A 14092-nucleotide genomic window follows, 5' to 3' on the forward strand; every position below is an offset into this window, starting at 1 on the left:
GCGTGCTCAAGGGGGTGTGGCTGTAAGCGAGAGCAAGGCTCGCTGGCACCCTTCTTATTGAGAGGACAGCTCCGTCACCTCTTTTATGACGCTGCTTTTTTCCCTTGCGTTTTTCTCTTCTTCCCACGTTCTCTCTCTTCACTGCCTACGTCCCCGCTCTATTTCACTTCAGCCTTTCACTCTTACTTCCTTCCAATGAGGACGGAGCTGCGGGAGAAAGGGCGCTATAGAGGATCGCTGTGGAGAGCTGCTGCTGTGCTTTGACATCTGAGCTCTGTGGAAAACGATCTCAATACAATTCTGAAAAACGCGACTCTCCGAACGCCAGCCGAACAAGTCTCCACAGCCGAAGCGCTGTGTCTCTTTTCAGCTGGCGATAAACCTTTCCTCGATCCTTTGCGGACTTGTAAAACTGTTCCTGATCAGAATAAAAAACGCTCACGCTAATACACAAGCACCCGTGTCTCGCCAAAGCTGACAAATAAACAGACGGACAAGCCGCACTGCACGTGTGAACAGGGGAGTGAGCGAGCGAGCGGGGATAGGGCGCCTCCTGCGCTTAAAAGCTTTCTGAATTCTGAGTACGTACGGGATCCTCGGCCTTGCGCTTATAACAAAGTTCAAGTCCCTTTGCAGACAACAGCAGTTGTCACATGATTGTCTCTGAGGATGTGCGACAATGGCCAAGGAGAGCCCCGATCTGAGCTTGCGCTCACTTTTTGACCAAGACACAGGTGTGTGCTGATTGGTTGAGAGTTTGGCGGGCATTGGAGACCCACGTGGTATTACCACGCCCTGCGTGAGATATGAGTCACTTACTCTTAACACTTTGGAATGCAGTCCAGATGTCCATTTGGCACTCCCTAGACAGATAGGCGCCAATGGATGACCATTGATCATGATAGCCAGGCTTAGCTAAGTGCATCCCCATCTGGGAGCTGTCCCTTATCAAAAGAAAACATCTTAAATCAGCCTGCAGGAATACTTTCTCTGTGGCTGCACCACAGAGATGGAAGGTGAGATGGGGCCTCATTTAGGACAGCATACCACCGCTTAATTCTGTCTTATTAACAAGCATTGCCGCTACAACGGCATCTCTCCTGTCAAACTTCCTCCTGACTTGTTTGACAGGATCTGGGCCGTGGTGAACAGTGGGAAAGACGCCCTGTGGAGAGTGAGGAACATGGGGCTGTTCAAAGGCATCGAGGTCCCAGTCAAGGCAGCAGGTAGCCTGGCCCTGTTCATCACCCAAGAGAACTATTACCTCAGAGATCTGTGGAGAGAAAGGAGGGAGGAAGCAGAAAATCTGTGGGAAATAGAGAGCATAGGTCAATATCTCAAGAAACTGTGAAAAACATTATCATGTTTAAGTAAAGAATGTGATTTACACCAGAAAAAAAGAAATTGTTGCTATGTAACTGGTACCGTGTCAAAATGTAATGAGATGTGATCATATATACTGTTTTAAGTATGTATATTAATGTAAAGCTTTCTAATTTGTGATGTCCTGTATTTTTTTGTGAAAAGAAAATAAAGTTCTTAAAAAATCGATTCACCCAGGGCGAGGCTCGGCCATTGCACTCCGGCTGTGCTGACCCCTGCGAATTCCCCAAATGTGGGAATCTCGACTGCATAATTTCTGGTAGTGGGGGACTGCGTTCGCGCTCTCCCCTGATGTGCTTGGTCCAATATCGGATACGGAAGAGTTATGACACCACGTGCTGCGATAGGATCCCAGTTCGAAAGCCACTGCTGGTTCCCAGTTTCTTTTAGTTAGAGGTCCGGAGAAGCATTTCAAGCTGGTTACACTACTCCTTCCGGACATTCATTCCCTTTTCAAAGTCAGTCGTTTTGCTGTAGTCTGCATTATTAAGGCCAATTTATTTGGTCATGGGGGCCTCGGTACTGTATGCTAATTCTCAAGACAGTTTCACCCGTTTTCTGATTGCTAGGTTCTGTACCAGTGCAGACATGTCAAACAGTGAATTGCTGTACCTCTATTGTATCTGTGCTCAATGAATGAAATCAGTAATAAATGAATATATGTATAGTTATACGATAAACAAGTGGTTTATCGACTCTTCTTCATTTGCAGATTTAGAGGCAGCTTCGATATTCGTTTTACAAACGGGTTTTTTTTTTATATGGGTCACACACATGCCATAGCAACAAAACATCTCTAGAGATGAGGCTATAGATCACCTTTCCATCCTCCAGGTTTTCTTCCCAAATCCTACGGCACCAACGGCGACCCCTGCTGGCCGAGAGAGCAAAAGCTTGCAGCACCTGGTATTCCCAGGAAGTCTCCCATCCAAGTACTATTCAGGCCCAACCCTGCTTAGCTTCCAAGATCAGAAGAGATTGGGCACATTCAGGGTGGTGTGGCCGCAAGCAAAAGCCTTGGCGCCTAACTCGCTACTTGAAGCTGTGTGTGGCTGGGGCTCTGTGCCCCCCGAGCGGGACTGAAGGATCGTTCGTGTGCAACTCTTTGGAAAGGAGCCTCTTTCCAAATCGCATTGCGTACCTGGATGTTGGCGAATGTGCTCCCTTGTGTTGGCTTGTCCCGTACTGGAGGAGAACAAACAAACTGCACGGAGGAGCACAAGGCAAGTCTTCACAAGACAAAAACCTCCAGTGCACAGCACTCTGAAAACATTTCTGGGCTGCCGCATGTTTATTTCAGCACATAAAGCGCACCAGTCCAACACATCGGCCGGGCGCGCGGCGCCTCCGCCCTCTTGTGGCCTTGCGGCGTCAGAGCAAGAGGCTCCTTCTCGCTGCCTTTCCGCTGTGTTGCAGAGCCCCGAGAGGGAACCTGGAGCGCACACTTTGTGGGGGGCGGGGAACCGCGTTCGCGCTCTGCCCCCGGTCTCTTGCGCGAGTACTAAATCTCACGGCGCCAGCCAGCGGCCAGGAGACAAATACAATATCGTGGGACAGGGGGGCCTCGTCATTGATTGTTACATATGAGACAGGGATTAGGAGGAGACCCCGACTGATTGGTAAAGGGGAACACTAACACCAGAGAGACACCCCCGGAGTCTCTTTTTGAGAGACGCCCTCGGATTTCTTAATGGCCAAGGAGGGTCAGAACCTCGGTTTTATGCCTCCCCCGAAGGACGGCGCCTGTTTGTGCAGCAGAGTGTCGCCATCAGGATGCTGGGGCATAAGAAAGCCACACAGACCGCAGGGTGAGCGCTCCCTACTGGTCCCAGTCAGATCTAGTGATCTAGTCACCGGGGAGAAACGATACAAGCGAAGGATTACTCGGCTCCCAGCACTTGAAAAGACCAACAAATGACTCATTCCCGCCGGAGCTGAATGTACCTGAATTCCCCCGCCCCGCTGTGTTTGCTGTATTGTCTTTGAAGCCGGCCCCCGAGACGAGACGGGCTGTTCCTGTGCCCCAATTAACACTTTACAGGTGCCATTCCCCGGCATTGTGGCCATTGTCGGTGGTCACACGTGATAAGATAAGGTGGAGGAGAGCGGGGCATGCCCAGCGCCAGACATTCAAGGAGGTCTGCAGATGTGTAGGAAACGGCGCGCTCGTTTTCTCATTTTGCCCACCCTTTTGAGTGTTAGTGTGGCGTGTGAGTGTGCGAAAGAGTGGGCCCAGCAGGAGGCGGTGGTGTGCGGGGCGAGGAGCAGGCGTAGGCTGCGCGCTTTGTGCTGTGGGTGCGGGCCGCTTGCAGGGGCTTGTACAGCTCATACTTACCTGGCAGGGGTGGTACCTTGATCAGCCTGTAGGTGGAGTAGTTGGATTGTTTTCTTGTTTTGTGGAAGCAGTGTTTGTTTTTCAGTTTTCGAAATGGCAACCTTTGGATCCCGCAAGAATGCTGTGCGTTTTGAGCTTTTGGATGACCTCTTCATGGACCGTATGCAGTTCAGCAGAAAAGTGTTGCAGAAGGAACCTCGGCACTTGGATTTCATCTTCGCTCTCCCAGGTCAGAAAGCATTTGAGATTGTTTTTGCTTCCTATTCTCTGTTTGAACAATGTGTGGATGTGTTTGATGTAAAAAGAGGGAAAGTTCCTGCCCTTGAGAAGATCAACTTGCAGCCTCTGACACAGAGAGAGAGGAAAAAGGTGCATGTTGTTATGTTCTCGGAACTGGCAAAGACGGAGGACATTCACACCTGGCTTAACCAGTACTGCACCGTCCACCATGGAACTGAGGTTAGAGATGTTGACGGTATAAAAACAGGAGCAAGGAAATTTGAGGTTCGCTTGCTACCGGACAATGTAAATGGAGGCTTAAGGCACCTGCCCTCTACAATCCGGCTGGGCGCCTGCAATGGCTATGTTTTTTATGTGGGACAACCAAAGGTGTGTCGGCGCTGTGGTGCTGTGGGACTCCTGGCATCGTCCTGCACTGTGAAATGCTGCAAGACCTGTGGCAAACAGGGACATTTAGCCTCTGACAGTTCAATGCTGCCAAAGTGCAATTTATGTGGCTCGGAAGGACACGTTTTTAAGAACTGCCCTCACGCCTACGCCAATAAACTCAAAATGAGAAAGGATGAGGCAGTGCTTGTTTCAGCCAAACCGGCCCGAAAAGCCAAAGCAAACAACAAGTCAAACAAAGAACCCTTGTTGGACAAAGGCTTTCAGCCTCCAGCCAGGATCAGTCCTGCTGTGGCTCCAGGGCCGGTGGAAGAGAAAAGCACTACGCCCCCACAACCGCAGACTGCACCAGACAAGAACGAGGGTTTGAAAACCCCCGAGAACAGCGAGGACCCCTCCCCCACTCCTGCTCCTCAGAACGAGGGCCAGTGTGGGGCCCCCCGGTGGAGCGGGTCCAGCGAGGATACCCAGGATTCAGCAGAGCTGCTATTCTCAGACTCTGCAAGTGCTACAGATGCCCTCCTCTCCTCCATCCAGTCCATCACGGAGGATCTGCAACAGCTGGTGGGTGAGGGGGAAGAGGAGACTGGTGCATCGGCTGCACCCCTTTCCCCTCAGTGCTCCCAGGAGCTGGACTTGAGGAAAAGGAAAAATGACTCTGTTTTCTCCCCGAGCGAGGAGGAAGGAGAGCATGGCGATGGGGACAGCTGGAACCCCTCCACCCCTCCCTCTACCCCCTTCCTTGAAATGGACTCCGTGAACGCTTTTACTGCTGCCGCCCTGATGAAGGCTCATTCAGAGGATGGCTGGCAGGAAATTGGTAAGAAGAAAAAGAAAAAGAGAAGGTAACAGGTGAGACAGAAGAGAAATGTGTTTTGTAAAGACTGGTTCCACCTTCTTATGTAATATGGCTCTAAACATAATTTCTCTTAACACCAGAGGTATCAATGACAGAGTTAAATGCCAGTCTGTCTTTGATTACCTCCAGCAGAGAGAGGGGGATGTGTTCATGTTGCAGGAGTGTGCTTTAGCCTATCAAGAGAGGTTCAAAAGCTTTGAAGATAGGTGGGATAAAGGGCCTTCTGTTTGGACAGGGGACAATAACAACAGAGCCTCTGGCATGGCCATTCTTTTCAAAGGATGGGCATTCAAATTGAAAAGTATTCAGAGGGTCATAGATGGCAGGTTGCTGTGTGTGGATGTTGAATGGGGGACCATTAACCTGCATCTAATCAATGTGTATTGTCCTACTGACGTGGGAGGAAGGGTGGAGCTACTCAAGGCACTCTCTCCCCTATTGTTATGTAGCACAGACGTGATAGTGGGAGGGGATTTTAATTGTATCTTAGAGCACACAGATAGGCAGTCTAGCTTTCCGATAAAATTGGATTCCAGCTCACTGGCCCTGCAAAACTTAGTTCTAGACTTTAAACTCTCTGACACATATAGATCTATATATCCCACAACAGCAGGATATACATGGTCAGGGAGGAATATCAGTTCCAGAATTGACTATTGCTTTGTCTCGGAGAGAGTGAAAGTTGTTGGGGTCACTCTTCAGCCTGTCTTCTTCTCAGATCATCAGGCTTTAGGGTGTAGAGTGGAACTCCAGGGCGGGACTGTCTTTGGCCCAGGCCTCTGGAAACTCAACACAAAGCTGCTAGAGAACGAGGGGGTAGTATCCCGCTACAAGGAGAAACCATCAAAGTGGCTGTCCTTGCAGTTTCTGTATGGGTCAGTAGGAGAGTGGTGGGAGGAGGTGAAGGTGAAGACAAGGGCCTTTTTCATGGCTGAGGGAAGGAAGCCTGCTGCCAGACGGAGAGGAGTGCTAGCCAGGAAACAGGCAGCTGCAGCGTCTCTACACGATGCTGCACAGTGGCTTCGATGTGCTCGAGGATATCACCCTTTTAAAAAAGGACATCCGGAGCATAGCCGAAGAAAGTAGTCGAGGAGTGCTGTTAAGAAGCAGAGTGCAGTTCTTGGAAGAAAATGAGAAGTGTACTCGCTTCTTTTTCAGGAAAGTGGTAGGCTCCAAGTCTGTCATGGAAAGTGTAGTTGATGAGGAGGGACGAGAGAGAACAGAGCCGAGTGCTATCCTCTCCTGCACCGAGGCCTTCTACTCAAGACTGTACAGCACTACAGAGGTAAAGGATGAAGAAATTCATTTTTTTACCTCAAAGCTAGAAAACGTTTTGAGTGAAGAAGATAGGGAAGTACTTGAGAGGGTTTTGACAGTAGAAGAGCTGAGACAGGCTATGGAGAGCTTACAGAAGGGAAAAACTCCGGGTGCTGACGGGCTCCCTAAAGAATTTTATTGCACCTTTTGGGATCTGCTTCAGGATCCGCTACTGCTCCTATTCGAGGAAAGCTATAAGACAGAATTGCTGCCTGACTCCTTAAGAGAAGGCACTATCTCTCTCTTGTTTAAGAAAGGAGCAAAGAATGACATAAAGAACTGGAGACCCCTCAGCCTGTTAGGCGTGGACACTAAGATCCTGTCCAAAGCCCTTTTCCTGCGCCTACAAAATGTAGTGGCCTCACTGGTAGGGAAAGAACAGACTTGTGGGATAGCAGGACGCCTGATGAGCGACAACCTGGTCTTGTTGAGGGATGTCTGTCTGTACTCAGAGGATCGCTCCCTCCCTCTGTGCATTTTAGGTGTAGACCTAGAAAAGGCCTTTGACCGCCTAAACCGGCAGTACTTAATATCGGTACTTGAGCACATGAAGTTTGGCCCCATCATGAGAAAGTGGATTAACCTGCTGTACACAGGTAGCAACAGCAGAGTAATGGTTAATGGCAATAGATCACGCCCTATTGAAGTCTGTTCAGGGGTGAGGCAGGGCTGCCCATTATCCCCCTTGTTATTCGTTTTGGCTATGGAGCCCTTAGCCTGTGCCTTGCGCCAGGATCAGGCCATGAATGGGATACCAGTGCCTGGAAGTGGGGGAGGAGAGGTAAACACATCTTTATACATGGATGACGTCACCCTGATCCTCTCTGACAATGCCTCAATTAGCAGAGCTCTGCAGTGCTGTGATCGTTTCTCTTGGCTTCCTCTGCAAAAATTAACAAATCTAAGAGTGAGATTTTTTATCAGAACTGGAGGGAGCCAAAAGAAGGACATGATCTCAGCCTGCAAGAGAACAGAATTAAGGTGTATTTTGGAGAAGAGATGGGAACAGTAAATTGGCAGAACAAATTGCCAATCTTAAACAAAAAACTGATGCAATGGAAGGACCGAGACCTCACCATGACAGGGAAGGTGCTGGTCATCAAAGCCGAGCTCTTGCCTGTCTTGAATTTTCTGGCTTCTACCTTCCCAATCCCACACCGTGTTGCGGCGGTGCTGAGGAGATTGATGTTTCAATTTCTATGGGGTGGGAAGCAGGAAAGACTCAGAAGAGAAATAATGTACAGGCCGCTACTCTCAGGGGGTAAGTCAGTCCCAGATATTGCTATGAAGCTGCTGTGCATTTTCCTGGCCTCTGTGCTGAGAGGCTTTGCAACAGCGCCTGGAGAGTACCTGGACTTATTTTGCCAGGCTCTGGGTAGGTAGGGAGGTGTTCAGAGTGTGGGGTGTCAGACCCAAGCTGGATGTCACACTCTCTGACACATGCCCTGCAATTTATGGGACAGTTAAAAGTTTTGTAAGATCTCACCCAATTGGCCATATTCCCCTCCGAGATGTCAGCGTCCAAAAACTGGAAGATTTCATTGCACCCCAGAAGAATAGGCAGACCCATGTGAGCATTTTAACATCAGCCCAAACAAGGAAGGTGTGGAAACACTTCTCTAAGTTTCTGTGCAACATTCACAGAGACGTAGCCTGAAATGTCATCCACCAGTGCTTACCGGTGCGAACTTTCTTGTACCGTAGGGCCTCACCCCCAGCCCTCGCTGCGTTTGGGTGGGCTGCGGTGAGGAGGAGACTGTGACCCATCTCCTGTGGTCCTGCTTTTTTGCTAAGACCTTCTGGGCCCAGTTTGAACACTGGTTGCAAGTTCTCTCGCCCCAATTTTCCCTGACCGCTGCTTTCGTTATATACGGCATCTCTCCTGACAAACTTCCTCCTGACGTGTTTGCACGAAAGCAGATAATCTGTGGGAAATAGAGGGCATAGGACAGTATCTCAAGATGCTTGTGGTTGTGGGGGACTGCGTTCGCACTCTCCCCTGATGTGCTTGGTCCAACATCAGATACAGAAGATTTACGACACCACGAATCATGTGCTTGCTAAAGGGTCCCAGTTTGAAAGGAATCGATGACGCTACTAGTTCTCTGTTTCTTTTACTTATAGGTCCAGAGAAGCAATTCAAGCTGGTTACACTACTCCTTCCGGACATTCATTCCCTTTTCAAAGTGAGTCTTTTTGCTGTAGTTTGCATTATTTAGGATGATTATCGAGATTAGCCTTTATTTGGTCATGGGGGGCCTCGGTACTGTATGCTAATTCTAAAGACAGTTTCACCCGTTTTCTGATTGCTAGGTTCTGTACCAGTACAGACATGTCAAACAGTGAATGGCTGTACCTCTATTGCATCCGTGCTCAATTAATGAAATCAGTAATAAGTGAATATATGTATAGTTATACATAAACAAGTGGTTTATTGACTGATCTTCATTTGCAGATTTAGAGGCAGCTTCGATATTCGTTTTACAAACTTTTTTTTTATATGTATGAGTCACACACAAAACATCTCAAAAATGAGGCTATAGATCACTTTTCTTGTAAGTGTTAAATGTCCATACTTCAGGGTTTCCTCCCAAAGCCTACGGCACCAATGGCGACCTCTGCTGGCTGAGAGAGCAAGAGCTTACAGCACCTGGTATTCCCAGGTGGTCTCCCATCCAAGTACTAATCAGACCTGACCCTGCTTAGCTTCTAAGATCAGACATGTTCAGGGTGGTGTGGCCATAAGCTAAAGCAATGGCACCTGACACGCTACTTGAAGCTGTTTGGCGGGGGTTCCGTGTCCCCTGAGCGGGATCGTTCATTTGCAATTCTTTGGAAAGGAGCTTCTTTCGAAATCAATGCGTGGCTGGATGTTCACAAATGTGCTCCCTTGTGTTGGCTTGTCCTGCACTGGATAAGGACAAACAGGTATCAGCTTGTTCCCTTCTCCCGCCCCTCTCTGTTTACAGTAGAACCTCCTGTCCTGACTGGAGGACCTCATCCAGCTGTGTCTGAAGAGATGCCAAAGTACCAGCTTGATCCACACCCCGGTACTTCTCTGTGTACAGTAGAGCCTCCTGTCCTGAATAGAGGAGCCCATCCAGCTGCGTCTGGAAAGAAGCCAGGGTATCAGCTTGTTCCCTCCTACCACCCCCCTCTGTGTACAGCAGAGCCTCCTGTCCTGACTTGAGGAGCTCACCCAGCTGTGCCTGGAGAGAAGCCAGGGTATCGGCTTGTTTCCCCCTCCCACCCCTCTCTGTGTACAGAAGAGGTTCCTGTCCTTACTGGAGGAGCTCACACAGCTGTGTCTGGAGAGAAGCCAGGGTATCGGCTTAATCCACACCCCCACCCCTCTCTGTGTACAGTAGAGCCTACTGTCCTGACTGGAGGAACTTAAAAGGCATCCTCTCACGAGGCACCAATAAATGTAGGTGTCTTGTGCATTTACCAGGACAATTATTAATTGTAGCAGTAAGTCACAAAATGATTCTTTGATGGTTATTAGAAGACCGACCCAGCAGGATAACTCAGCAACGCACATACACATGGATACTAATACACGAGAGTACATTTATTATTACATAAAATATGCATAGATCTTATAGTGAGGGTTAGCAGAATACAAAAGGTATGTATTCAATCACAAAGAGTTACAAACCAAGATGGACATACATTCCATATATCATTCATTTAGACCGTTTTGTAAATGAACTTTGTTACAACTTGTACATTAGATACTCAAAAGCAAGTACATGACTCATAGGAATTAAATTGATATCAACTCAGGTTGAGGTAACAATTGAATTCTCGAGCTGTAATGCAGAATGTTGAATACTCGTCTGCTCTGTGGGGGTTCAGATCTCCCGCAGACGCAAAGAAGCAGTAGCAGGCTGTTGCTGCGTCCAATCGGTGCTCTCTGGCCCTCTCTGGCTCGGCCGGTGCCAGGCAGTGCTGGTTCGACTTGAGAGAAGAAGAAGAAGAGAGATTTCTGCTGCTGTGCGCTGCTGATGCTCTCTGAAGACCGGCTAGTTAGTGTTGGCTGAAACAAAGGAGAGATTGCACACAGAAAAGTGACTACAGATCCGAGCAAGTCGCACTCTTTAGACAGGAAGAAGACCGGTTCGTTCCTGATGTAGCGCTAGTCCTGAATACTGATATTCAGCTGTCCACAGCTCCGACCGTAGTTCACTCGTTGATCAGGTGAGCGTTCGCGGTGGGTTCACGAGGCTTGCTGCTGGGCTAACCTCGGGTGGATCCTTTGGTTATGGGCAGGCAACCTCCGTTCTTGACTCTTAGAACAAGGAAAAGTCCTGACACTCGGACACATTGGCGTTTACGTGACTGTCTGAGCTGAGTCTGAGGATGTCCAGGAGGAGCTGGAGTTTTACCTGGAGGTACTATGGTCGCTCATTGGTTGAAAGCTCCATGGGCATTCGAGAATCATTTTGTGACTTACTGCAACAATTAACAATTGGCCCAGTAAATGCACAAACCCCTACATTTATTGGTGCCTCGTGAGAGGATGCCTACATTTATTGGTGCCCAGTGTGAGGATGAGTAACCATGCACTCATCCTTGGGTGTAAACCACTTGGGATGAGACTCTCCCTTGGAATCTCCCAGACAGTGAGGCACCAGAGATGACCATTAATTAGGGTGGTTGATGTGTCTCAGCTTTGGGAATTGTTCCTTATCAGAACACTCTATCAGCTAGAAAAACACCTTAAATGTGAACCAAATGGAATGGCCTCTCTGTGTCCAGCACCACTTGAGACGAGGGAGAGAGAGACTGGCAAAGGAGCAGCAAACTCAAGCTACAACGGTCTCTGTCCTGTGTGAATGCGCTGGTGGACTATTAAGCTACTTGAGTGACTAAAACTCTTCCCACATTGACTACAGCTGAAAGGTCTCTCTCCTGTGTGAATGCGCTGGTGTGACTGTAAGTGGCTTTTCAGACTAAAACTCTTCCCACACTGATTGCAGCTGAACGGTCTCTCTCCTGTGTGAATGCGCTGGTGGGTTTTTAAGCTACTTGACTGACTAAAACTCTTCCCACACTGATTGCAGCTGAACGGTCTCTCTCCTGTGTGAATGCGCTGGTGGGTTTTTAAGTGACTTGACTTACTAAAACTCTTCCCACACTGACTGCAGCTGAACGGTCTCTCTCCTGTGTGAATGCGCTGGTGGGTAATTAAGTTACTTGACTGACTAAAACTCTTCCCACACTCACTGCAGCTGAATGGTCTCTCTCCTGTGTGAATGTGCTGATGTCGTTTTAAGAGGTGCGAGTGACTAAAACTCTTCCCACACTGACTACAGCTGAAAGGTCTCTCTCCTGTGTGAATGCGCTGGTGGGTTTTTAAGTGGCTTGACTGACTAAAACTCTTCCCACACTGACTACAGCTGAACGGTCTCTCTCCTGTGTGAAGGTGCTGATAGGGTTTTGAAATGCTAGACTGACAGAAACGCTGCTTCTCCCTGTGCCATAATGGCAGTTTGTCCACTCCATCTGAGCAAGGCCTTGAGTGATTCTTCTTCATCCCCTGATCGTGCTGGGGTCTCTTATTCTGCAAATGCTCCATGGAATGGCCTTGCTCTGTGTGATGAAACTGAGATTTGTTTTCATCATTATGTCCCTCAGTGTGCTGCACAGCACTGTGAATCATCTGGGGCTCCTTCTCCAGCTCTCTGAGGCTAAAACCGTCCAGTTCATTCAGTTGATCCTCTCTTTGCCCAAGAACAGACATACTCTCCAGTTCATTAAAACTTTCAACGATTTTCTCAGTAACCAGATTATTAAACCTGTGTGTAAAGTCATCAGATACTAAGGGATCATATGATTGTTTGAGACTCTGCAATGACAGTCTCTCCACTTGAACAGAACAAGGCCTAATTATTATCAAGCCCTGTAGGAGCTGCTGTTGCTCCTCCCTGTACTGACTCTTCTCAGTGTGCTGTGACTCAGTACTGTTCTCTTCACCAGGTACATCAGTCTGCTGCTCTGCAGGGTCAATCAACTTGGGCTCCATGTCCTGCTCTGTAAGATTTAAAACATCCAGTTTTTCACTGTGCTCTTGTATAGAGATGCAGCCCAGTTCATTACAGCCTTGTGTAATATTGATTGTGTCCAGATTATTAATATTCTCTGTAAAATCATCACATACTAAGAGCCCAGGTGTCTCACTCTCAGGCTCTGTCTTCATCATGGGCACAGAGTCCAGTGCCTCTTTCCCTTCTGCGGCAGTGACCTCTGTTTCCTGCATCAGCCTGTGCATCTCCACACTGTGCTGCAGTTCAAGAGGAGCCCTTTCCCCAGCTTCAATAAGAGCACTGGCCTCTGAATCTGTAAACACAAGACAAGACCTTTATAAGAATAAACTTTATTTTATAGTTTTATACCTTTAGAGGTGGCTTCTCAAAGCATTTTACAGAATGCCAACAACAAAAAATACACAAACTTAGCATGACGAGAATACACAGTTAGAGGAGACAGTAGACAGTGGTACTAAGTAAAGTAGGAACAGAGGGGTACAGAACAGTTAAATAAAGGCTCTTCTGAAGAAAATGTTTTTGAGTCTGGATTTGGAGTTTAGAGAAGGTGACTCTCTGATATCCTTGGGGAGAGAGTTCCAGAGCTTGGGGCATAAAATTAGAAGGCCCTGTCACCCATACAATGTAGACAGCCTTGGGGGACAGATAGGAGAACAGAATTAGAAGAGCGAAGATTGCAAGGTAGGGAGTAGGGTGATAATATCAGACCAGCATGGAGGTGTCAAGCCAAGCCAAGACAAGACATGGAGAGTCTTATAGGTGAGCAGGAGGATTTTTAAGCCGATATGAAACTTGACAGGAAGCCAGTGCAAGGACTCCGGGATAGGAGTAATGTGATCATTTGTACTAGACCTGGTCAGGATTCTGGCTGCTGAATTTTAGACATACTGCAGTTTGTTCAATGTGGATTTAGAAACCCCAGAGAGTAGAGCCTTACAGTAGTCAATTTGGGAGAAGACAAAAATTTTCAGTCAAAGTTAGTGATAACACAGGGCATAGTCGAGCAATATTTATGAGGTGAATGAAAGATGTTCTGACAACATGCTGCACATGTGGGTCGAACGTCAAATATCATCCCCAAGTTTTTCAATTTAGACTGAAGCTCAAGTACAAGACCATCTACAGATAGGGTTACACATTGGTTGTACAAAGTTGATGGGTGGTGCCAATAAGCATGACTTCAGTCTTGTCACAGTTAAAGGAAGGAAATTTTGAGTCACCCAAGTTTTTATATCGGGGATGCAAATTAATAGAATAGAGACAGCCACATCAGCGTCAGGTTTGGTATGGATGTATGTTTGAGTATCATCAGCATAGTAGTGTTGTAACAGAAAGAATAAGGTTCTGGATCCCGAGATGAAGTAAAACAGATTAGTTTATTGCATGCAAGGAACAATAAAGCCGAAGTCTTGTTTCCCGCAAGAAACAACAAAACCGAAGTATTGTTCCATGTGCCGGTACAAACTTTTAGGTTATATAGTCCTTCCTTGCTGCTTCGGACGTCAATCGGTGTTATGGTAA

The 14092-nt window shown here is 47.9% G+C and overlaps 2 non-coding genes and 2 pseudogenes across 2 annotated transcripts; 1 reads left to right on the top strand and 3 right to left on the bottom strand.

The window, feature by feature from the left end:
• LOC148669686 (5S ribosomal RNA) overlaps window positions 1-28 on the bottom strand; it is a 109-nt pseudogene extending 81 nt beyond the window's left edge.
• Window positions 29-1509: 1481 nt separating this feature from the next.
• LOC148669687 (U1 spliceosomal RNA) lies at window positions 1510-1674 on the top strand. The gene has a single exon (XR_015937241.1). It is a non-coding gene; the product is annotated as a U1 spliceosomal RNA (small nuclear RNA).
• A 600-nt stretch (window positions 1675-2274) lies between these two features.
• LOC148669688 (5S ribosomal RNA) lies at window positions 2275-2393 on the bottom strand. Its single transcript, XR_015938785.1, has one exon. It is a non-coding gene; the product is annotated as a 5S ribosomal RNA (ribosomal RNA).
• A 6766-nt stretch (window positions 2394-9159) lies between these two features.
• LOC148669689 (5S ribosomal RNA) lies at window positions 9160-9268 on the bottom strand (annotated as a pseudogene).
• Window positions 9269-14092: the final 4824 nt, after the last annotated feature.

Source organism: Lepisosteus platostomus, chromosome 5, assembly GCF_059453375.1.
Source record: "Lepisosteus platostomus isolate fLepPlt1 chromosome 5, fLepPlt1.hap1, whole genome shotgun sequence".
Taxonomy (NCBI): Eukaryota; Metazoa; Chordata; class Actinopteri; order Semionotiformes; family Lepisosteidae; genus Lepisosteus; species Lepisosteus platostomus.